At 42.9% G+C, this 24,857-nt stretch overlaps 1 long non-coding RNA gene across 1 annotated transcript in view; it reads right to left on the bottom strand.

The window, feature by feature from the left end:
- Positions 1-2,866: 2,866 nt before the first annotated feature.
- LOC309645377 overlaps positions 2,867-24,857 on the bottom strand; it is a 74,731-nt gene continuing 52,740 nt past the window's right edge. The window contains exon 4 of the long non-coding RNA XR_014254836.1: positions 2,867-12,243. This is a non-coding gene — a long non-coding RNA (uncharacterized lncRNA). The remainder of the gene's footprint in view (positions 12,244-24,857) is intronic.

Genomic DNA, 24,857 nt, shown 5'->3' with positions numbered 1-24,857 from the left:
TTAATTAGAGACTGTGAGAACTGTCTCTTAAGCCAGTTAAAATGTTTCTCAGCCTGACACTATTGACATTTTGGGATGGACCATTTTTGTTGAGGCGGGTCTGTCCTGTATGTTGTAGAGTGCTGGCCTCTACCCACTAGATGCCTGTCGCACTCTCCTCCTCAGCTGAGACAACCAAAATGCATCCAGACATTGTCAAATACCCCTGGGGGTAGAGTTACTAAATTTAGCAAATAGAAATTCAGGATGCCCAATGAAATTTGAACTTCAGATAAACAACAAATAATATTTAAGTATAAGTATGTGCCATGCAATATTTGGAACATATTTATACTAAAGAATTATTCATTTTTTTAATCTGAAATTCAAATATAACTGAGAATCCTGCGTTTTATCAAGTAACACCCCACCCCCTGCATGAGCAACATCTTTTGATGGGAAGAAGATCCTCAGAAAACTTTCCAACATAATTCACTGCAAGGTGCCCACTCCCTACACCAGATTTTTTTAAGTGTTATAATAGTGAAAATGTTGTGGGGGGGGGGTTTCCAGTGCTTCTATTTATTTACATGTAACCAGCAGTTTGTCTTCTGTTTCATATCTTTTTTTAACTGTGAAACTCCATTGTGAAATATCTTGCAAATAAGTTATACAAATTTTTTCACCAAAAAAGAAACCAAAACAGACCTCTGATTGATAACCACTGTGTTAATACCCACAAAATAACCCTTCAGGTAATGAAGCCAGGGGGTTCCATCAGGCTGTTTCTTGTAGCATCCATACAAGGATTCAAGAAGATAACTCTACAATAAAATTTTTAAATAGCAATTCATCAGTGTTCTAAATAATATCATCCTTCCACATCATTTTCTACTTGATGTAAGATTAAAACCTAGAGATACTTCACTACAACCTGCCCCTAGCCTACCTACCCAGAATCCCTTTGCAAAAAGGCAAACAGGTGTGTTTCACCTGCTGGCCCTGAATGACCCCATGCTGGCTTCCTGTGACCACTGGGATTATCAAATAGACAAAAGCCATCTTTAGAAATAATCCATTCTTGGATTACTCAATCATAAAAACTGGTTAGGCATTTAGAAAAATAGCAAGTTGGATGTCTTCCTCACTCTCCATTCCAAAATAAATTCCAGATGTATCAAAACTCTTCAACATAGAAATGAAATCAGAATAGTACTAGAAAAAAATATGGGATAATTTTTGGAATTTCAGAATGAGAAAAGTCTTTTGGTATAGCTTTCTGGACACAAGATCCAGGAGACATTGAATAAAAGAAAAGATTGGGAGATTTAACTACATTAAAAATTTTAACTCTCTGTATGGAAAACAGAAAAAAAGAAAAGTTACAAACTCAGGGAAAAAATATAAGCAACATAAAATAGAGACCTAATTTTTCCATTACATAAAGAAGGTTTCAGAAATCAATAAAGGGAAAAAATAGAAAACTAGGCTGGAAAAAAATGAACAGAGAGTTCCCAGAAAAAGAAATATAAATGGCTTTTAAACACATGAAAGAGTGGTCAACCTCTCTCAGATACAAATCAAAACTATAATTTTAAACATTTTTTTAATCTATCAGAAGGGCAAAGATCAAAATATTTAATAACATGCTGTCGGTAAAAGTAGGAGGAAACAGACAAAGACGGTGTTCTTGGGAATATGCATTGGTCCTCACCCTTGGAAGGCATTTTGGCAGTATGTATTCAAATTTTAAATGTCTAAGTCCACTTTCGATATTTACTCCACAGATATTCTCATATACGGGTGCAAAGATGTACGTACAAGATGATTCTTAAAGCATTCTTTTTACAGCAAAAGTTTGTGAATAAACTAAATGCCCACCACTACAAACATCTTAAATAAATTACGGTACATCCATGAAAAGAAACACAATTTTAAAATATGGGATGGCTGTAGAACATGTAGTGATAAGGAATGATCTCCAAGATATATTGTTAAGTGAAAAAAAGAAGGTGCCAAACATGTTTAGAGGATGGTAAGAAAAAGGAGATGTATGAGCAAATATACCTTTCATACCCATATCTGTATTCTCATAGAGCTAAGCACAAGAAACTGGTTATATTGAATTTCTCTGGGGAGTGACTATAGGGACCTGGAATGAAAGGTGAAAACAAGACATACTTTTTTTTTCTTTTTTTTTTTTTAATTGGGGTATAGTTGTTTTACAATGTTGTGTTTAGTTTCTACTGTACAGCGAAATAGAGTTCCCTGTGCTATACAGCAGGTTCTCATTAGTTATCTATTTTATACATATTAGTGTATATATGTTAGTCTCAATCTTCCAACTCATCCCACCCCCCCCTTCCCCCCTTGGTGTCCATATGCTTGTTCTCTACATCTGTGTCTCTATTTCTGCCTTGCAAACCAATTCATCTCTACCATTTTTCTAGATTCTACATATATGTGTTAATATACAATATTTGTTTTTCTCTTTCTGACTTACTTCACTCTGTATGACTGTCTCTAGGTCCATCCACGTCTCCACAAATGACCCAATTTCATTCCTTTTTATGGCTGAGTAATATTCCATTGTATATATGTGCCACGTCTTCTTTATCCATTTGTCTGTTGATGGACATTTAGGTAGCTTCCATGACCTGGCTATTGTAAATAGTGCTGCAATGAACATTGGGGTGCATGTGTCTTTTTGAATTATGGTTTTCTCTGGGTATATGCCCAGTAGTGGGATTGCTGGGTCATATGGTAATTCTATTTTTAGTTTTTTAAGGAATTTCCATACTGTTCTCCATCATGGCTGTATCAATATACATTCCCACCAACAGTGCAAGAGGGTTCCCTTTTCTCCACACCCTCTCCAGCATTTATTGTTTGTAGATTTTCTGATGATGCCCATTCTAGCCAGTGTGTGGTGATACCTCATTGTACTTTTCCTGGACAAAAATCACAGCAAGATCTTTTCTGACCCACCTACTAGAGTAATGGAAATAAAAACAAAAATAAACAAATGGGACCTAATGAAACTTGAAAGCTTTTGCACAGCAAAGGAAACCATAAACAAAACGAAAAGACAACCCTCAGAATGGGAGAAAATATTTGCAAACAAATCAATGGACAAAGGATTAATCTCCAAAATATACAAACAGCTCATGCAGCTTGTATGGGCAGAAGACCTAAATAGATATTTTTCCAAAGAAGACACACAGATGGCCAAGAGGCACATGAAAAGATGCTCAACATCACTAATTATTAGAGAAATGCAAATCAAGACATACTTTTTAATGAGCACTCTTTTGAACTGTTTGGCTATTTTTCATCATGTGTATGTATTAAATTTTCAAAATAAAACACTTAAAACAAATTTTAATAAAAAATGCCCAATTGCCCTTAAAGAAATTTATCTTATGGAATTAACCAGAGATAGGTGCTAAAATTTATGCTCCAAAATATTTGTTATAATATTATTTATAATAATGAAAAATTGGAAACGTCAATGTCCAACAATAGAAAGATTGGTTTAAATAAATTATGGTATATCCATACAGTATTTTTAATGGCTATTTTATAGCCATTAGAAATCACATTCATAAAAGATGACTTAGGACATGAGAAAAAGATCAAGATACATTATTAAGTGAAATAACTAAACTTACAATAACTATATATACTATACGTATATGACTTACAATAACTATATGAGTACAATAACTATGTACTCTTAGGTATATGTCCCAGAGAAATGAACATTTATGTTCATATATAAGTGAAACTGTATGAAAACCTGTACATGAATGTTCATAGCAGCTTTATTAGTAATAGCCAAAAACTGGGAACAACCCAGACATCCTTCAGTGGATGAATGGTTAAAAGAACTCTAATGCATCCATACCATGGAATACTACTTAGCAATAAAAAGTAATGAATTACACACACACAAGCTCTGTGAATCTCCAAGGAATTATGCTGAGTATTTTTATGAAAAGCCAATCCCAGAAGGTTATATACTGTATGATTCCATTTATATAAGATTTTAGAAATGAACGGACTGTTGGTTGCCAAGAGTTGGAGAGAGGGGCTGGGGGATGGGAGGAGGTGGGTGTGGTTATTTAAGGGCAACAGGAAGGATTCTTATGGTAATACAAATATGATCTATCTTGAATGTGGTGGTGAATTAACAAACCTACACATGTGATAAATTACACAGAACTAAATACACACACACACACACACACACACACAAGTCGGCAAATATTAGTAAGATCTGTGATCTGTATCAGTGTCAATATCCTGGTTGTGACATTGTACTATAGTTTTATAAGGTGTCATCACTGTAGGAATACAGGTAAAGTGCACACAGAATCTCTTTATTACTTCTTACAACTGCATATGAATCAACAATTATCTCAAAAATGAAAGTTTAATTTTAAAACCCCTACCAAATATGACGGAAGAAAGAGAGGGAGGGAAGGAAGAAAATTAACGCTCACTATGGATTTACCATGTTCCAAAATCCAGGCTGTTTAATACCTGATTGGAGATAAATATTATCATTATTATTATCCCCATTTTATAGATGAGGAAACTGAGGCTTAGAGAATAACTGTCCCGTTCACAAAGACACGCTTTGAGGAGTCAGGAGTCAAGCCCTGCTTCCTGACTCTCCGTCTGCCTGTCTCCATCCTTTAGGCAAACACAGCCATCAATCACATGTAGGCAATGACTGCATTACTCAAGAGGAAACTGAAGCCAGACAGTAAGATGCAGTCCACAAAATTCATGATTTCTTCCCCCACCTCCTCTCTCTCTATTTGGTCCCTTTTTCATATGGATCGGGTTTTTATTTCTGCGTTTATTGCACACGCAAATTACAGATGAGAGCATCGACTACACAAGTCATTACTCAGAGTAGCATCTCCCCAACTGCCACCGGACGAGGACTGAACAGCTTGTGGTTAATTTGCTATATAATCACTGCCTGTGACGGGGGGCAGGGCTGAGCCTGTGCTAATATTAAGAAAGGGGAAGCTGAGCGGAGAGAACTCCTGGGGCATGGGGAGGAGGCACGGTATTGAACCAGGGAGAAAAGAAGAGAGCTGATGGGGAGCAGAGGGAAGGGGCTCTGTCCCAGTCAGAGGCGTTTCCTCCTCCACCAAGGAGTACAATTGCTCTGTCCCATTAGTCGTGTCTCCATGAAAGAGCTAAGCACAATCTGCATTCTCCAAACCTCCACCACCTCAGCTCAGAGAAGGAACGTCTGTATGCACACACTGCAACCACAGGGATGGGTCAGAGGCTGGAGGAAATTGACCAACAGGCAAGCTTTACACCGCTATACTAACGTCCTAACAATTCAGTAAGAAAAAAGACCAACAGTCCAATACAAAATGGGCAAAGGATATGAACAAGCAGTTCTCAGGTTAGGAAACTCCGCCCCAAAACATACAAAAAGATGTTCAACTTCAGTCTTAATAAAAAGGAAATGCAAACGAAAACCACAATGAGACACTATTTATTTACCTATCAGATGGACAAAAATCAAAATGTTTGATCACACGCTGAACTGGCTGGAGTGTGGAGAAACCATCACTCTCAAAGGCTGGTGAGAGTGTAAATTGGCACAGTCTCCGTGGACGGCAATTCGGCACTCTGTCAAAATGTTTGAGGCATGTACCCATTGACCCATAAGTCCTACTGCTCTAGAATATATTCCGCAGACATACGTGCATATATGTATGCAGAGTTGGATGTATAAGGCAGCATGGTTTATAATAACAGAAGATTGGAGATAGCCTGAATATCCATCAACAGGGGACTGCTTAAATAAATTGCCGTACATCCATCCAATGGAAAACTTTATGGCTGTTAAAAAAGAATGAGGCAGGGCTTCCCTGGTGGCACAGTGGTTAAGAATCCACCTGCCAATGCAGGGGACACGGGTTCGAGCCCTGGTCCGGGAAGATCCCACGTGCCGCGGAGCAACTGAGCCCGCAAGCCACAACTACTGAGCCCGTGTGCCACAACTACTGAAGCCTGCACGCCTAGAGCCCGTGCTCCGCAACAAGAGAAGCCACCACAATGAGAAGCCCGCGCACCGCAACAAAGAGTAGCCCCCGCTCACTGCAACTAGAGAAAACCCGCGTGCAGCAACAAAGACCCAACGCAGCCAAAAATAAATAAATAAATAATAAAATTTAAAAAAAAAAAAAAAAAGAATGAGGCAGCTCTTTATGTTTGGATATGAAACAATCTCCAAGATATATTGTGAAGTGAAAAAAGCAAAGTGCTGAACAGTGTGATTAGAATGTTACTCTTCGTGAGGGTTTTTTAAGGCTATAGACACACATATATCTTTGCTGATATATGCAGAGTATCCTTCTGAAAGGATGACAATTTTTGCAATATTTGATTCTATAGAGGAAAAGGAGCTCTGGGGGGTGGGAACAAATTGGAAAGGAGGCTTGTTACTGTTTACCTCGTTTACAGTTTGCTGTGTGTGTGTATGTATAACCCATTCTAACTGATTAGTAATAATTTTTTTAAAACCTCTGTTGGTTGCTCTTGCCTTCTTGGCCTGACCCCCAAGGCCCTTGATGGTTTGATTTAAGTCTATTCCCCTTCATCTCCTGACATGACACCCCTAGCACATGCCTCTCAAGGACACTGAATTTCTCACTTCTCCCAAAGGCAGCATGCTTTTTCATACCTCAGGACCATTTCCCATGCCCACCAGCAGTGTATGAGACCCTTCTTCTATGACAAAGATGAATCTCCTTGTCTTGGCCTCAAAGCCTTATACAGTCTGGCTCCCGCCAGCCTCAGGCATCTCATCTCCCCACACTCTGCTCCTTGTTCTTTTTCTCCAGCCACACTGTCCTCTCACTTCCTCCAAAATCTCATACTCCCTTCAACCTCCAGGCCTTTACTAAGGCTCTTGCCCCTGCATCCGGGTCCCTTCCTGATCCCATTACCAGCATGACCCTTGACCCACCTGAGCTTCTCCTTTGTATCACATACCACAATTTCACTTCAATCTGTAATTATGCTAAAAGTTAAAGAACTGACAGGACTAAGTGTTGGCAAGGATGTGAACAATGGGAACCCACACATACGGCTGATGAGAGCGTGGACTATATAGTCTGGCAAATTTATTCCTAGGTATTTATCCACAAGAAATGAGTGCATCTATCCATAAAAAGACATGAGCACCGATGTTCATAATGGCTTTATTCACAATAGCCAAACACTGGAGACAACCCAAACACCCATCATCAATAAGAGAATGAAAGAACAAATTGTGGTATATCCATACGATGAAACACTACACAGCAATAAGAGAGAGGAAAAACTACTGATAAACACAGTATGGATGGATCACAAAAATATTATGCTGAGTAAAAGAAGTTAGACATAAGAGAGTACATATTGTACTATTCAATTTATATGAAATTCAAGAATAGGCAAAACTAATCTGTGGTGGTAGAAGTCAGAATGAATAATGGGGGAAGGGGTATTGTCTGGAAAAGGGTATAGGGAGCTTTCTGAGATGGTGGAAATGTTCTGTATGTTAATATATATATATATATGTAAAATTTGATGAATATATGTATGTAAAAATTCATCAAGCTGTATAGATATGTGATAAAGCAAACAGACAAAATGTTCATTGTAGAATCTAAGTGGTGAGTATATGGGTGTCCATTGTACACTTCTTTCTCCCACACTGTAGTGGTTTAACACAATAAATCTTTATTTCCCACTCACATAATAGTCCGGTGCAGGTTTCGTTGGTCAATGGGAGGTTTCCCTCCTCACGGTGAGACTCAGACCCAAGTTCCTTCCATCCTGTGGCTCCAACATCCCCTAGAGCCGTGGTTCTCAATTTGAAGTGGTTTTGTCTCCCTCACCCACCCTACCCCAGGCATTTTCAATGCGTGGAGAGACCTCTGATTATCATGACTGGGGAAGAGAGTGTTACTGGCATCCAGCGGGTAGAAGCCATGGATACTGCTAAACATTCTACAGTGCATGCGCTAACCTCCCACAACCAAAGTGTATCCAGTCGAAAATGTTAATACAGATGCTGTAGAGAAACCCTGCCCTAGGAGACCTTAACCTAAAAATCCCAAGGCATCCTTGGAGAGAACTTTATTTCAATATAATTGGCTTCCTTTATAATTCTATGGATTAAACTTCAATCAGAAGTATGATTGAGCATCATTATGCTGAGTGGGGGTCGGTCTATAAGCATCACTAGCCTGCCAAATGGTCCATGGAACACAAAAAAGTTAAGAATCCCAGCTAGGGACATTGGTTAAGGTTTACGTATCTATCAGTGTAATGTCCCATACTAATAGAATAAGGGACAAAAATGACATGATTTTCTCTGTAGATGCAGGGCAGGGTTTACAAAGTGACTGCTGATGGATAAGGAATTTCTTTCTGGGATGCTGAAAATGTACTAAAATCAGGTTATGGGGCTAGTTTCACAACTCTTTAAAATCCACTGAATTGTATACCTTAAATAGGTAAATGTTATGTCTACAAATTGCATCTCAATTGGGTTTTTTTGTTTGTTTGTTTCAGAAAAAAAAAAGAATCCCTGCTAAAGGCCTCAATGTTCTCTGCCTCTAACCAGGTAGAAGAAGAGGTTGGAGAAGGCAGATCCACTTTCTAACCTCCTTGACTTAAAATTAACACAAAGTATTCCTGTTCATAGCCCACTGGTAAGAATTAGTCGTATAGTTCCACCTAGACGCAAGGGAATCTGGGAAAAATTGTTTCTATCTGGACAGCTGCCCCTAAGCACCAACTCTGTACTGTGAAAGAGGAAGCATGAATTCTTGGAGGCCATCTAATAATGCCACCCCTAATAATGATGATTATAGTAATAAGAAGAAGAAGAAATGCTAAGGATAAATAATAACAACTAGCAATCATTAAGCACTTCCTCTGGCCCAGTCATTGGGCTGAGAGCTTTCCAAGCATCATTCCCTTCAGTCCCCCAACCTCCCTATGAGGTTAGAAGACTTCTGCTCTGTGGTCAGATCCTGTTCCTCTCCAGCCCTCTGTAGAGATCCTCACTGCCATGGTCAACTCTCACATCTATGCAATCCAGGCAGTCATGGTACCTGTGCCCAGAGCCTGAGGAAGGAGCAGGGAGGCCAGCTGAAGGGGGCTTGAGCCCACTTTAATCATAAAAAAAGGTACACATGAACTTATTTACAAAGCAGAAATAGAGTCACAGATGTAGAAAACAAACTTATGGTTACTAAGGGGGAAAGAGGGGGAGGGATAAATTGGGAGATTGGGGTTGACATATATACACTACTATATATAAGATAGATAACTAATAAGGACCTACTGTGTAGCCCAGGGAACTCTACTCAATACTCTGTAATGACCTATTTCTACTCTTTTTTTAAAAGAATCTTAAAAAGAGTGGATATATGTATATGTATAACTGATTCACTTTGCAAAAACTAACACAACATTGTAAATCAACTATACTCCAGTAAAAATTAATTTAAAAAATAGGTCACAGAGACTAAGACCCCAGCAGGCTGACAAGCTGGGCCTGGGTTCCGGACCTCTCAAAAGCCCCCAATTCAAAAAGGGTCCTCTTCAGTCTGCCTGTGCTGACCCACTATGTGCACATCTGCAACTAAGCCCTTCAACAAGACCTCCCTCCAGCTAGAAGAGAGCAAGCCAGGAAAAGTTATCACCATGTTCACTCTCCATAGCTTCCTATTCCTACAGCAGAAAGCCCCCAAATGATGGTTGTAAAAATATATCTCCTTATCATTAGGGAATGTAGCTTATTACTAAGGAAATGAACGATGGACCCATGGGGTCCAGAGACCTGAAGGCAGGTGGAGGTTTGGCTTTATAATCAAAAGCAAGAGCCGATCCCCATGTCTGAGTTCTCTGGGTCATTGGTACATACAAATATTATCCCATTTTGCAGATGGAGGAACTTGGCTATGTTAGGTCAGGAGCGTGCAATTATGGAGCTGGGTGATGGTTCGGAACTGGGGGCTCTCAGGGCACTTTGCAAGGGTACCTGAGCCTCGTGCTTGGAAGTACTGGGTCCAGGCCCAACACACCAGTCTTGATCAAGAGAAGTGGGGGAGTGGTCTGCAGCTACATATACAACAGATGGTGATGGCTGCCAGATGGTGGGTGGGTTTTTTTTTTTTTAATCGCATAGCTTTTTTTCCTTCACATTAGGAATCTTTTCTAAAACCCTCTAAAAACATGAGTTTTACAGCAACAGAGATGGCTGAGTGTTTTTGAGTGATCCAGAGCCCAGACTCAGTCTGTCAGTCAGCCTCCTGGAGTCTTGGCCTCTGGAACATATGAATAAAGTAAGTTCGAGCTCACTGCCTGGAAATAGTCCCTGGAGATGGGTTGCCTCCTCTTCCCCTGGGATTCTAGAGAATCTAGCTAGAGGAGCCCTGGGATTCTGGAGAACCATCCCCCTGACCATCTTGTCCCAAATCCCAAGGACAGGCTGTAAGCCCAGGAGAATAGGGACTCAGGGGAACCAGGCCCCCGGTTAGGGTGAGAGCTCTGGTCTCCAAACATGCTTGAGTCTCCATGGGAAGGAACCAAGAGCAGCATACCCTCAAACAAGTGACTTAACCTCTCTGAGCCTCAGTTTCCTCATCTGTAAAATGGAGATAAAATATTGTCTGCCTCCTGAGGTTGTTGGGAGGATTGGATTAGGCTTGTAGAAGGGCCTAGCACAGGGTCTGGATCCCAGAACATTCCCAGTGAAGGTTAACTTTGATGATTATTTTCAAGCCTCAGGAAAGAGGAAGGATAATCAATGGTACAAAGGCCAGAGAAGATGAGACCTCAAAGCCCAGATGGAAGGGTCATGGATGGACCGGATGGGTCAAAGAAGCCCTTGACCTTATCCAGCAGGAAGGAGGGGCTGCTCTAGCTGGACTGAGGGAAAGACTTGGGCAACTAAGCCCCCAACCCTAGCTTTGGCCTCACCTCTGCCCTTGTTCCCACTGCAGAGAAGTCTTCTTGTGCAGCCACTAGGTTGTATTGTCAATAAGAAAAATGGTGGTAGACACCCTTAAAGATATGACATTTCCTGTCCTATAAAGATGCCCTTTACTCAGACAGATGCAGATAATACTGAGAAGGACATCCTTCATGTTCCCACACAGCATGTCTGCAGCCTGTACAGAAGGAGCAGGGTAGGACCCACTTAGATGTGGTAATTGGACCATGTGAACAGATGCTCTTCATGGGGATCAAGGCATCAGTTTTGCAGGGGGACCTGGAAGCACTCAGGCTGGGGACACCAACTTCCAGGAGACTGAATGCAATTCACTGACCTACAGAGGAGCCAGGGTGTATTTCCTGGTGAGTGGGGATGGGAGATGTGCTGGACCCTTAAAGAGCAAGGTCCCCTGGGTCAGAATGGGACCTTCATCTTGAGTGGAACCTTGAACTACCAAATCCTAAGGGTCTTCCAGATGACAAAGCCTCACTGACATGGAATACTTCCAACAACCCAGTGACCTGAAGATTATGATCCTCATTTTATGGATAAGGAAAAGAGGCTGAAAGAAATGAAGTTACTTCATTCATTCATTCATTCATTCATTCAAGCAACTACTTCAATGTTGATCACCTAATACATGCCAGGTATAGTGCTAAGCATTGGGGACTACAGCCATACATGGGTCAGGCAGTGCCCTTCCCACATGGGGCAAACAGTCTAGGGGGAGACAAAAAATTAACAAGTACTCAAATAAAGAAATACATCATTATTAATTATTCGATGTGATTGAGCAAAGGATGTGGGGTAGGTTGGAATGATTGGCTCCACTTCTCTGCCCTTTCTGGATCAAGACTTGCCATACAACATTGCAGTCCCTTCCGCCCATGGACTTTGGCCAATGGAGTGTGAGTAGTCATGACATATGCAGGAATTTGGAATATGCTTCACAGTGAGCTTGTGCTCTTTAACTTCAGCCATAGCCATGAGATCATACCTTGGGTAGCCTGGTGACCCCAGGAGATGGATGAGAAGTGGATGACAGCTGAGCCACCAACTTATGAATGAAATAAATACTTACTATTGAATATCACTGAGATTCTGTGCTTTGTTGTTGTTATTACATAACAATAGCTGATCAATGCAGACCACAATGATAAATGATGAGACAGGAAGGAGGCTGCTGTTGTCATCCATGTGGCAAGTGGTGGCTCAGATTAGGAAAGTAACTGTAGAGATAGAGAAAAGGGGACAAATGACAGATATTTTGAACATAAAATCCATAGGACCTGTTCAAAAATAGACCTACACATACATGTCCATTGATTTTTGACAAATATGCAAGGCAATTCAATAGAGAAAGACTGCAAAAAAAAAATCTTGATCCATATCTTGTACCATAATCAAAAATTAACTCAAAATGGATCATAGATTATACTTCATCAAAATTTAAAATTCTTCCGCTTCAAAGGACACAATCAAGAAAATGGAAATGTAACCCATAAACTGGGAGAAAGTGTTTGAAAATTATATATCTGACAAGGGTCTAGTTTGTAGAATATATAAAGAACTTTTATAACTCAACAATAAAAAGACAACTAACCCAATGTTTAAATGGACAAACGGTTTGAACAGACATTATCTAAAGAAGAGATACAAGTAGCCAATAAGCACGTGGAAAGATGCTCAACATCACTGGTCACTAGGGAGATGCAAATCAAAACCACAGTGAGATACCATTGCACACCCACTGGGATGGTTATAATCAAAAAGGTGAACAATAACAAGTGTTAGTGAGTATATACAAAAAATTGGAACCTCATACATTGCTGGTGAAGCCTCTTTGGAAAACAGTTTGGGAATTCTTCAAAAAGTTAAGCGTAGAGTTACCATATGACCCAGCAATAAGTCCTCGTAACAACTTGTATGCAAATGTTTACAGCAGCACTATTCATAATGGCCAAAACTTGGAAACAACAGGAAGGTCCACCAAATAATGAGTGGATAAACAAAATGTTTACATGGAATATTAGACAGCATGTATACAATCCATTCCAATGTGTGCAATGGAATATTATTCAGCAATAAAAAAGAATGAAGTACTGATACATGCTACAACATGAATAAACTTTGCAAACATTATGCTAAGTGAAAGAAGCCTGTCACAAAGACCACATATTGTATGATTCCATTTCTATGAAATATGCAGAAGGGGCAAATCCATAGAGACAGAAAGCAGATTAGTGGTTTCCAGGGGTTTGGAGAAGAGAGGAATGGGAAGTGACTGCTAATGCATGTGAGGTATTTTTGGGGGTGATGTGAATGTTCTGGAATTAGAGAGTGGTGATGACTGCACAACTCGGTGAATATACTAAAAACCACCAAATTGTATACTTAAAATTGGTGAATTGTATGGTATGTGAATTTTATTTCAATAAAGCTGTTAACCAAAGAAAAGATCATAGAACTAAATATAAAACCTAAAACTATAAAACTTCAGAAGACTTCATAGAAGGAAAATCTGTGTAACTGCAAGTAAGGCAAAGATTCCTTAGATATGCCACCAAAAGCATGATTCATCTAAGACAAACAGTTGATAAACTGGACCTCATTAAAATTAAGAACTTTTGCTCTTTGAAAGATACTGTTAAGAGGATGAAAAGACAAGCCACAGACTGGGGAAATATATTTGCAAATGACATATCTGATAAAGGATTTGTATTCCAAATACATAAAACTATCAAAACTCAATAATAAGAAAATGAGCCACCCAATTTTTTTAAGTGGGTAAAAACTGTGGACACTTCACCAAAGAAGTTATATGGATGGCAAATAAACCCAGGAGAAAATGCTCAACATCATTATTCATGAGGGGAATGCAAATTAAAACCATGATATGATTCCACTCTGCTTCTATCAGAATGGAAGACTCACCATATCAAATATGGGCGAGGATATGGAGCATCTGGTAGTCTCATACAATGCTGGTGAGTGTGTGTAATGGTAAAACCACTTTGGAAAAAGTTTAGCAGTTTCTTAAAATGTTAAACATATAGCAACACGTGATCCAGACATTTCACTCCTAGGTGGTTACCCAAGAGAAACAAAAGCATATGCCCATGCAAATACTTATACAAGAATGTGCATAGCAGCATTAGCTGTAATCACCAAAAACTGGAAATAACCCAAATGTCCATCTACACGTAAATGGATAAACAAAAATCGTGGCACATTCATGGTATTCAATGGAATATTAGTCCACGATAAAAAGAAATGAACTATTAACACATGCAACAAGGTGGATGAATTTCAAAATAATTATGTTGAGTGAATGAAGTCAGAAAAAAAGAATGCATTCTGTGTACTTCCATTTGTGTAAAATTCTAGAAAAGCAAAGTAATCTACAGGGACAGAAAGCAGATCAGTGATTGCCTGGGGATGGGAGGGAGGAGAGATTTAGGAAAGGGCGGGAGGGAGGATTGCCAAGGGACATGAGGAAACTGTTGGGAGTAATGGATATGTTCATTATCTTGAATGTGATGATGGTTCTCCAGGTGTACACATATGTGAAATCTTTTCAAAATATACACTTTCAATATGAGCAGTTTATTGTATATCAATTATACTTCAGTAAAGCTGTAAAAAAAAAAAATTAACAGGACTTGTGGATGGATTGGTTGGGGCAGGTGAGGAGGAAAGAAACATCAGGTGTGACCCCCAAGTTCCTGGCTTGAGCCTCTGAGGAGGGATGAAGGTGCCATTTCCTTTTTTTTTTTTTTTTTTTGGCCACGCCATGTGGCATGTGGGATCTAGGCTCCCCAACCAGGGATCGAACCCCTACCCCCTGCATTGGGAGCACGGAGTCTTAACCACTGGACCGCCAGAGAAGTCCCTGGAGATGTCATTTCCTGATGTGAGAATACTCAGGAGGGGAGAGAGTTGCAGGGCACTGGACAGAGGGATTGAAAGTTTCCCTGAGTATGAGTGCCTTGGCCCAGAAGGAGACTATAGAGGGAGAGAGAGAAAGAAAGAGAAGCAGAAAGCCTGAGAGATAGCCCCTGGAGAGCAAGGGAGGATGGAGATAGCGTCTGGGAAGGGGGTACGTAGGATAAGGACCAGACCCACAAAGTCCCCAGAGACCTTACAGGAGCATCTTGGGCTAAGGGTCCAGAGCAGAGGTATGCCCAGGGCTGGCCCCCAGGCCTGAAAAGGGGGCTGTCTTTGGAAGGACACAGGACGGAATAGGACGTCTCACTCCTCCCCTGGACCTGGCACATACATCTCCACGTTGAGATCAGTGTAATTATCCCCCTTAGACAGACAAGAAAACTGAGGGTCACAGAAGTGAGGAGACGTCTCCCAAAGTCACAGACTTTGTATCTAACCCACATCTGGGGGCTCAAGTACTAGTTTTGGGCAATGAGGTGCCCAGAATAAGGTTCACGGGGGGCCAGGTTTAAACCCAGCACCCACTAACACCCCCCAGGACACAGGCACATCTGAGGCAGTTACCATGAAGGAGGGAGCACAGCTAATTGCCTGTACAAATTAAGTCTAATGTGGTCGGTATCGACGTACTTATCTTTCTTTAATTACATTAATCAATTAATGAAGAAGATGGCTTCCTCTTATTATGATTTCCAAGGCCCATATGTTCTTGGGAGTCTGGCTGGCTTTCCTCTCAGGCCCTGGTTTCAGTGGACTACAGGGCAGGCATCGGTAGGAGAACATGCCCCAAGCCTTCTCCACCCTGAAGCTGAGCTCCAAGAGGGGACAGGCAAGAGCGGAAGTACTGATCCCAGAAGAGGTAACCAGTGGAAGAAGTCCAGCCTCCTTATCCAGCATTCAAAGCCCCTCTCCAGCATTGTTCCCTCAACCCATGTTTACCGGCCTGGGCTGATTGATTTCCTACAAGCTACCCATGCATGCTTCAGCTGCCACACCCACATAAGTGATATTTCCTCCACCAGGAAGGCCAGCTCCCATCAGTCAGGGGTCCAGGGCAGGCCAGGCAGTCACCTCCTTCCCTGTGCCCTGTAGAAAGCTTGCCTGCAAGATCCTCCTTTATTCATTCATTCCTTTTTTTTTTTTTTTAATAATTGCATGATCCTTTGTGCTATCTGTTGTGATTGGGTTTTTTTGTTTGTTTTTGTTTTTTTTAATTTTATTTATTTATTTTATTTATGGCTGTGTTGGGTCTTCATTTCTGTGCGAGGGCTTTCTCTAGTTGTGGCAAGCGGGGGCCACTCTTCATCGCGGTGCGCGGGCCTCTCACTATCACGGCCTCTCTTGTTGCGGAGCACAGGCTCCAGATGCGCAGGCTCAGTAATTGTGGCTCACGGGCCCAGTTGCTCCGCGGCATGTGGGATCTTCCCAGACCAGGGCTCGAACCCGCATGCCCTGCACTGGCAGGCAGATTCTCAACCACTGCGCCACCAGGGAAGCCCCTATTCATTCATTTCTGATTCATTTCTGATTCATCCATTTCTGATTCAACAAATATTTACAGTCCTTGCCGTCGGGAAGCTTCCAGCCCTTTGGGACAGACAGACATTAAACAGATCTATGATTACATAGGGCAGTGGTTCTCAGCCCATTAGAATCAGCAGGGGAGCTTTTAGGTACGATGCCCAAGCCCCACTCTAGACATGTTAAAGCAGAGTCTCTGCGGGTGGAGCCTGAGCATCGGTATGCTTTTTAATTCCCCAGGTGATTCTGATGTGCAGGCAGCGCTGAGACCATATCTGAAGTGCTGCCACCCAGCGTTGCTTTCCCCAGAGGTTTTTGAGAGTGTGATCAGCCAACGGTGCTTTTTGTAATTCTTTGTTTAAATGAGATGAGTTTACATTAGCTACTCTGTTTTCCGTGTGTAAATGTGGCATGTCACGGAGAGCAGTGCTTCTCAAGTTCCTACTCACTGTGATCATTTGTCTTTTTTTTTTTCATAAAAATAGGGACTTCCCTGGTGGCGCCGTGGTTAAGAATCTGCCTGCCAATGCAGGGGACACGGGTTCGATCCCTGGTCTGGGAAGATCCCGCATGCTGTGGAGTGGCTAGGCCCGTGTGCCACAACTACTGTGCCCATGCGCCACAACTACTGAAGCCCACACGCCTAGAATCCGTGCTTTGCAACAAGGGGGGCCACCACAATAAGAGGCCCGCACACTGCATCTAAGAGTAGCGCTCACTCGCTGCAACTGGAGAGAGCCTGCGCGCAGCAAGGAAGACCCAACGCGGCCAAAAAATAAAAAATAAATAAATAAAAATAATTAGCTTCTACTCATCAGGCCTTACTATGTGCCAAGAACTGCAGTTTACATTACTGATCTTATTTAATCCTCAGGACAACCCAACACTCATTATATCTCTTTTATAGATGAGGAAACTATGGCTTGGAGAGGTTGAGGATTTTTGCCCCCCTGTTAAGTGGCAAAGCCGAGAAAACACTGCTCTCTGCCCCACTCCAGTCTACCTTTTCCGAACAGTAATATTGAAGGTACCAATCACACTCACGTACCCATGGTTGAAACCTCCACTGTACTGTTCTCCTTCAATCATAAGATTTTCTTAATACTTCATCCCTTTTTCCTGCCCAGACACCTGCTTTTTAAATCTAACATTCATTTAAAAAATTGTTTTTTAATTTTTTAGAACCTGATCAGTTTTGAACTGCTTAAAATCATCTCATAACCGCCCTAACATAAATCATGCGTTTTTATTTTTTGGAAATTGTGAAACTCAGTTGAACTGAAGAAATTCAAAGAGCAGACACATGAGTTTCCTCAGAGGAACGAAATTTAGATGGAAAGTGGAATTCAAATATACAACAACCTTAAGGTTCACATGGCCCAAAAAAATGGAGCTCAAACTTAAAAGTGTGTGACCTCAAGTTCAACAATAATTCTCCAATATATTTGGAAGCCTGTTGCTCATAGCCAATGATGTCTTCATCAGCCAATCAAGCCAGCCATTCTAAGTGGCCGCACCGGTCAGTTTGGTTCCTCTGGAAACGTGCTACAGGATGGAGGTCATTCAAAGACAAGGTGATAACTAGCTTATGTCTTTAGCAGGAGAAATGTTTGACTGGTCTGTGTTACAGTCACACACAGACAGCCTAGGGTGACCAACGATCCCAGTTTGCCCAGGACTGTCCTGATTTTAGCAAAGGAAGTCCTATGATGCTGAAACGGTTGGTCAGCATCACAACACACGCTTGGTTCATCTCAACATGCACGGAAAGGAGTTGCCATTTCCCTTCAACCAGCCATGGGCCTGATCCCAGGGCTCTGAGAGGTGGTCCGTGGCTCCCTGTGGGGCAGGACGTCCTGCCCAGGACTAGCGAAAGGGGTATGTCTTAGTTCAGGCTGCTATAACAGAATATCACAGACTGGGTAGCTGAAACAACAAACATTTCTTTTTCATGGTGATGGAGGCTGAAAGTCCAAGATCAGGATGCCAGCATGGTCAGGATCTTGGTGAGAGCCGTTTTCCCGGTTTACAGATGGCCATCCATCTTCTTGTTATATCCTCACATGGTGGAGAGAAGAGAAAGAACTCTGGTCTCTTCATCCCCTTATAAGGGCACTGATCCCATTCATGAGGGCTTCACCCTCATGACTTAATTCCCTCCCAGAGGCCCCACCTGCAAATACCTTCACACTGGGGATTTAGGCGTCAACAAATGAACATGGGGGGACATGAGCATTCAGTCCATAGCAGGGTACTTGGGGGCAGGAAGGAAACTGGCCTGAGTAGTGACCATGACTTCTGCTGACCACCCTCCCCTCTCCCAGATAAACTTAAGAGAGATTTTGCTCAGATGATTCTGGGGCAGGAACTCTGTGCCAGGCCAAGTTACCTTCTCTGGGCATTGCTTTTCTCATCTACCAAGTAGAAAGAATAATCATAACCTCAAAGAATTGTAGTGAGCTGTAAATGAAAGAGAGCACATAAAATGCCTCAGACACAGTAAGCACTCAGTAAGTGTTCATCACAATCATCACTTTCATCCTCCAGGGCACCGAGGTGGTGGGGAGAGGCTGAAGGAGGAAGGGGAGGGGAAGGGTCCCACATCCTCCCTCAGCCATGGAGCAGGAGACCCAAGTTCCCAATCCTATCTGTTCTCCCTCAAAACCAGCACCGACCTCTCCATCAGGCTCAGAAGCACCATACCTGAGGCCAACAATATCTTACGGACGCCCAACAATGTTTTCATGTCTTTTCATCTTCTTTTACTGTGGTAAGAACACCCACAGTAAGTTGATGTACCCTCCACATATTTTTAAGTGTACAATACATTACTGTGCACTCTCAATACAATGTCGTACGACAGACCTCTAGACCTTATTCATCTTACTTAACTGAAATTTTTTTATTGAATTATATTTGACATATAACACTGTATAAATTTAAGGTGTGCTCACCTGAGCCTTTATGCCTGTTGATGAGTAACTCCTCATCTCCTCCTTGCCGCAGCCCCTGGCAACCATTCATTCTATGAATTTGCCTATTTTAGCTACCTCCTATAAGTGGAAGAATTCAGTATTTGTCTTCCTATGACTGGCTTATTTCGCTTAGCAAAATGACCCTGAGGTTTATCCACATTGTTGCATATTGCAGAATTTCCTTCTTTCTTAAGGCTGAATAATATCCATTGTATGTATATACCATATTTTTAATTTCTTTTAAAATCAGAAGAAAATTAACTTCGAGTAGATCAAAATGTTTCATTTTTTCTCTCATCAGAAGCAAATGAAACTTTTAGGACACCTCCACCCCTGCCGCCGCAAAATCTATTATTTTGGGAGCGACCCAAAACGGCAGAAGTGTCCAGGGTCCACAGAAGTCAGAAGGCAGCCATGCTCAAAACTTCACCTGTGCCTGCCTTTTTGATCCCCCCAACCCTGTCCTAATTCAGGCCGTGTTTGCCTAACTCCTGGACAGTGGGGGGCGGGGGGAGCCTCCCAGCAGGTGTCCCAGCCTACTGTCTCAAATCCTCCACAGAGCAGCCAGCACAGTCTGTCGAAATCACATATGTGACTATGTCTCCTCTCTACCGAAAACCTTCCATGGCTCCCCATTGCCCTTGGGACAAAGTCCAAACTCCCAGGCTTGGCACACAAGGCCTAGGCGGGCAGTCGCAGGTAGACCTCCTGCCACTCCCCTCCACACCCCCAACCTTCTTGCTCTCACACCTCCATGCCTTTGCTCTACCCAGAATGTCTTTCCTCTGCAAACTCCTAGTCATCCTTCAAAGCCCAGCTCCTCTAAAAGAAATTCCACACATTCATCATCTTGTGATTTTGAGTGAATGTCTCCAAGAGGTCAGGACCCATGCTTTCTTGGTCTCATCCCTCCATCCACCACCCCACTGCCTAGTTTAGAGCGGCTGTCCAACAGGGTTTGTAGAGGCAGGCAGCCATGACACTCCTGAGGTCACTGCCAGCATCTGGGCCCTCCTCTGCCCCACTGCACCCCTGAGCTCCTGCAGCCCTGCGGTTCCCAAGTGCTGAGGAACACCCCACGGTCCTGCCTACCCCTTCCTGGTCCGGCGTGCTGTGAATGCAGCATCTCAGGTGCATGGTGGCAAAGCAACCCTAGATGAGTGGAACTGTGAACTTCACCTACAATACCAGCTCCAGGAGAAGCCGTCAGCCAGCCAGGATTGGAGGGGTGGCTTTCCAAGCCAAGAAAATCCCAGGGGCCATGTTCAGACTGGCTGGGGCCCAAGACATCTGGTTCAGCCTTTGTCTGCCTGTGCAGCCCTCTGTGTCTCAGTTTCCCCATCTGCTAAGAGTGGATGTGGCTAAAGCCGCTAAAGAAAGATTTCTTCCAAGTCTGGCTGCAAAATCTCTCCCAGGGCCTCCCATCAACCCAGACAGAATTACCAACACAGAGGGAAGAGTGCCACCTACTGACTCCCAGTACTGCACACCACCAAAGAAATCACCAAAATCTGCAACCCTCAACTTGGGTCAATCGCCTGCATCCTCCCCTTGCATGGAGCTAGGCCACAGCCCCCTCCGCTTGCATGGAGCTAAGGGTCTACCCTCCAGCCTGGCCAAGGAGCTTTGGCCGCACCATCCCCAGCCCCCAAAACCCAGGACAGCCAGGAGCTCCTGTGCCATCCTGCCCCCTGTGTCAGACCCTGCACCAGGGCAGCCCCCAGCTGTACTGCCCACCCTGCCCCCAACCCTGGGCCTGAGGCTGGCGGTGGAGAACAATGATCCCTATTGTGACTAAATTTCTCCCTGAAGATCTCATTCAAGATGTTAGAGGGAGCGATCATAAAAGGAATTAATAGTTGATTCCCTGTATAATTTCCTAGTTCAATATACTTTAGTGCAGCAGCTAAATGAGCCGTCCCGGCCATTCGGTGGGGGCCAGAGAGCGACTTTATCACTGGGATCTCAGGCTGAGGAATAAAAGCAATTCTTCTGAAGTAATTGCGTCTAATTAAAAGAAACATTTAAAAAGTGTAACCAAAAGGAATTCATTTCAAATGGAAAATTAATGCTGAAAAATAGCCCTGAGCTCTCTTGTCACAGCTAATAGCCAGGCAGCCGCAGAATAATTAAACTGTTTTGAAATGTCTAAACCATCCTCCTCAGGAGAAGATGGGCACGGCTGAGCACGTCGCGGGCATCGGCCAAGGGGGCGGCTTCCAGAGAGGTGGCCGGGACTGGGACTGGGTCAGCCACAGGCTTCCAGGCGGGGTGAGGACCCGGCCACCTTGGGCAAGACTGGAAGAGGTTGGTGCCATGGTTGGTCCTTCATAGGAGGAGCCCTGGGCATCTCGAGTGTCTGGGTATCTCATTAAATCCTCAGAAGAACCCTGCACATCAAGTCTTTTTAATTATTATGATGAATATTATCATCATCAGTTCAAAAAGGGGATTCCCAGTGACAAGATACTTTGTCCAAAATCACAGCTAATATGGAGCAGAGTCAAAATTCAAACTTAGGTCCACATGCTCTGGTATCCATATCACTCCCACTGCACTGGATGTTAGGACTCAGCTTTGGGAAAGAGGCCTTGTGCTTGCTCATGTTGTCGTTCTCAGCTGAGTCTTCACCTAGGGAGCTTTGGAAAGCCTGCCCCAGGCTCCACTCCCAGACACGCTGACTTCATTGGTCTGAGGGCAGCCTGGACATCAGTATTTTTTAAAAGCTAACCAGGTGACTGTCCAGTGCATTCAGGGTTGAGAACCACTGGTCTAACCCCCAGTTATCTGGCACATTTCACCCAGTGGGCATTCCCTGAAATCTTTTTCTTTTCATAAATAATTTTTTTTAATTTTTATTGGAGTAGAGTTGATTTACAATGTTGTGTTAGTTTCAGGTGTACAGCAAAGTGAATCAGTTATACGTATACATATATCCCTTTTTTTAGATTTCTTTCCTATTTAGGTCACCACAGAGCACTGAGTAGAGTTCCCTGTGCTATACAGCAGGTTCTCATTAGGTATCTATTTTATATACAGTAGTGTATATATGTCAATCCCAATCTCCCAGTTCATCCCACTCCCCCTTCCCCTCTTGGTAACCATAAGTTTGTCCTCTACATCTGTGTCTTTATTTCTGCTTTGCAAATAAGTTCAACTGTACCATTTTTCTAAATTCCACATATAAGCCATATTATACAGTCTTTGTTTTTCTCCTTCTGATTTACTTTACCCTCAGTTTCTTCTCCTGTAAAATGGGCTGTACTAACCATCTCACCCTGGGCAGCAGCATCATCCCAAGGGCCAAATTAAAATTCTATGTGAAACCCCCTAGACCAGCACCTTGTCTGGCAGACCCTAGAAGCACAAATAATGTTGACTGAATCTACTTCAGCAATTATGTTGGCCTTTTATCCTCTTAGATCTTTGGGCCCTAGTTGCCCCCTCTCCCCAGTCCATCCTCTGTGATCTCTGTCTCTCTCACATCCTCCTCTCTGCCCACACCTTCAAGCAATCCCTGGGCACTGCACAGATAGGACCAAAGGCTCAGACATGTGGTGGGGTGGGTGGTATTTAGAAGAATGACTTTCCTGGGCTCCGAGGGGTGATCCTGAAAAACATCCTTAAAAGATGCTTTTAATGCCTTAATTTAAAGGCATTAAAGTAATATGCCCTTAAATGCATATTACTGACTAAAAGAAGTCCATCTGAAAAGGCTACATCCTGTATGATTCCAACCATATGACATTCTAGAAAAGGCAAAAAATATGAAGACAGTAAAAAGATCAGTGGTTAGGGGAAGAAGGAGGGAGGCCTAACCGGAGCACAGGGAATTTTTAGGGCAGTGAAGCTATTCTGTAGGGTACCATAATGGTAGATACAGGTCATTATACATTAGCTCAAACCTATAGCATGTACAACACCATAATGTAAACTATGGACTTTGGGTGACGATGATGTGTCCTTGTAGGTTCACCAGTTATAGCAGATGTACCACACCTTGCAGGACGTTGATAGTGAGAAAGACTCCTTTCGGTGGGAATTGTGTACTTTCCATTCAATTTTTCTGTGAGTCTAAATCTCCTCTAAAAAATAAAGTCTACATTTTTAAAAAAGGATGGAAGTTCCCTTCAGTACCTTGTTCCTCAGCAGATGCCAACAGCAGTAACCAGATTAGAGGAAGAGCTGTGTTGGGGGCGGGGGGGATGGGAAGGACGGGGGTGAAAAAGGTACACGCCGAGGCATGATGGCAAGAATAAGGATGCAAAACAAAAACGTCCAGCCAGAATGCCAAGGGAGTAGCGTTAGATGCATAGGCCCAGCCTGCCCTGGGCCCTCCCGTCCTTAGCCATCGCCAGCCCTGGTCCAGCAAAGTCAAAACTTTCAGGAGGAAATATGCCTAATCCTCTAGCCCTCCCAGTCTCTGCCCGACACCTTCATTTCCCTTTATTTGCTCTTTTTTTCCCCTCTACCACAGTAATCTCAAGTCATCCAAAACTTTCCCTTTAACACTGAGCTTCCCTAATTAAGCTAACATTATTAGAAGGTTGAAAAAAAAAAAAAAAACCTCCCAAATTCTCTTTGCGTTTCAGTAGCTCTTTAATATGCGAGGCAACGAGAGATGAGCTTCTCCTAATTGCCAGTCCCTGGAGTAGCCGGTCAGAAAATGAATTGATGCATTTTTTTCCTTATGAACAATGCATGTAGCACAAATTGTGGTGGCCGTCACCAGAGATTTAATTACAAAATATCATTACTTTCACACATCATTTCAGATTTGGCCTGATCAAATCAAAGTGAGGGCAAGAGGGAGAGAAAACTGCACTCCTAGCAGGGTCACTCATTCAGGGGTGGCTGGAAAGTGGGCGGGAATTGGCACTGTCGAAATGTCCTCTCGGGGCCGTTGCAGAGAAAGCAGCTGCCAGAGACACAAACGGAAAAGGAGATTCCTGGGGTTCAGTGTTTCAGCGAAGCGGAGGTTGTGGGCTGTGGGAGGGTCCCCAGGGCATGGAAAGGTCCCCCAAGGGAAGAATCAGGATGAAGAGAGCATCACAATTCTGCAACTCAAAGGTGCTACAGAAATTCCCTTCTGGACTTCCCCGGTGGAGCAGTGGTTAAGAATCCGCCTGCCAATGCAGCGGACACAGGTTCAAGCCCTGGTCCAGGAAGATCCCACATGCCGTGGAGCAACTAAGCCCGTGTGCCACAACTACTGAGCCTGCGCTCTAGAGCCCGCGAGTCACAACTACTGCGGCCCGCGTGCCTAGAGCTTGTGCTCCGCAACAAAGAGAAGTCACCGCAATGAGAAGACCCGCACGCCGCAACGAAAAGTAGCCCCCGCTCACCACAACTAGAGAAAGCTTGCGCACGGCAATGAAGACACAACGCAGCAAAAATAA

The sequence above is a fragment of the Balaenoptera physalus genome (assembly GCF_965194825.1).
Source record: "Balaenoptera physalus genome assembly, chromosome: 16".
Taxonomy (NCBI): Eukaryota; Metazoa; Chordata; class Mammalia; order Artiodactyla; family Balaenopteridae; genus Balaenoptera; species Balaenoptera physalus.
The sequence above is the reverse complement of the archived record's forward strand: the minus strand, read 5'-3'. Positions and strand labels throughout refer to the sequence as shown.